This window comes from Atta colombica, unplaced genomic scaffold, assembly GCF_001594045.1.
Source record: "Atta colombica isolate Treedump-2 unplaced genomic scaffold, Acol1.0 scaffold12, whole genome shotgun sequence".
Lineage (NCBI taxonomy): Eukaryota > Metazoa > Arthropoda > Insecta > Hymenoptera > Formicidae > Atta > Atta colombica.
The window spans coordinates 1,237,279-1,238,426 of NW_017259206.1; the positions used below are offsets into that span (position 1 = coordinate 1,237,279).

Genomic DNA, 1,148 nt, shown 5'->3' on the forward strand with positions numbered 1-1,148 from the left:
AAAATTATACAGAATATTATTTAAAACGAAACTAATGCTATGTTAAAATTTCAAACCGATTAACCGTGTAATTTTTAAGGAAGAAAGAGTTAGAGTTTTATGCATGGTCTTATGGTAAATGCATTGAATGACCGATATATTACATAATTATTTATTTATAAAATGCTTCGATCTTTATAAAAAAATATATAAATAGTTAGAACAAACCTTTTTTTATATCCTTGTAAGAATTTTAATTCGTATCCACTATGTAATTTATTTCTATACAAGCAAAAAGCTAATGAAAGCATTCATTTGAGTATCTAAAGAAATGCAGAAAACTTGGCAACGCTGTTGACTTCCGACGTTAGGTTAGATTGCAGTTAGTTTTATCCTATGATACATGTGTGATTGAATATGTGTTTCTTGTTTATAACTGTTATGTTTTTAACTATTGTTATGTTTTTAACTTAAGAAAGCTATAGCAATTATTATTGCAAAAAATACAGTACAATATATTTGAAACTATATATTAAAATATATAAAAAAAATGATATTAATATATAAATGTATATATATATATATTTATTTGAGCATATTTTGCATATTTGTACATATTTTGCATATTTGTATATTTTTTGCATATTTGCATATTTCGTGCATATTTACATATTTTTACATATTTTAAATAATTTTATGTATTTTTTATTAATTTCAATGTTATTTTTTTATTAATATCAAGCTGCACAACGACAATTTAACGATATCATTAGTCGTTAAGATTTACGGAATAGGCCTCAAATACGTAAATAAAGTAAAATACGTAAATATTTATCATTACCACTTTGGAACATGCGAACGTTCAGACATTCTGAAATCAGTACGTTGCTAACTGTTATCTTGTGAAGTAGTGAGAGAGTGAATATTATTTCGAAAAATATTATAAAGTTCATAAAATGGGAAAAATTAAAAAGAAGAGATATATTCTAATTAATAACTGGATAAAATCAATGGATGAAAAATATTTTTGATGGAGCAAATATTTGCAACTTATGCAAAAAAAATGTATATTATTTGATATTTCATAGCAAAAAGCATTTTGTATTTGTGACGGTTTATAACAAATAGTCCACTCAAGTCCTTAAAGTTTTGTATTGAATTTGTGTGGA

At 23.9% G+C, this 1,148-nt stretch overlaps 1 protein-coding gene across 1 annotated transcript in view; it reads left to right on the forward strand.

Moving 5' to 3' along the window:
- LOC108694472 overlaps positions 1-1,148 on the forward strand; it is a 73,433-nt gene that overhangs the window by 70,451 nt on the left and 1,834 nt on the right. The window lies entirely within an intron of this gene.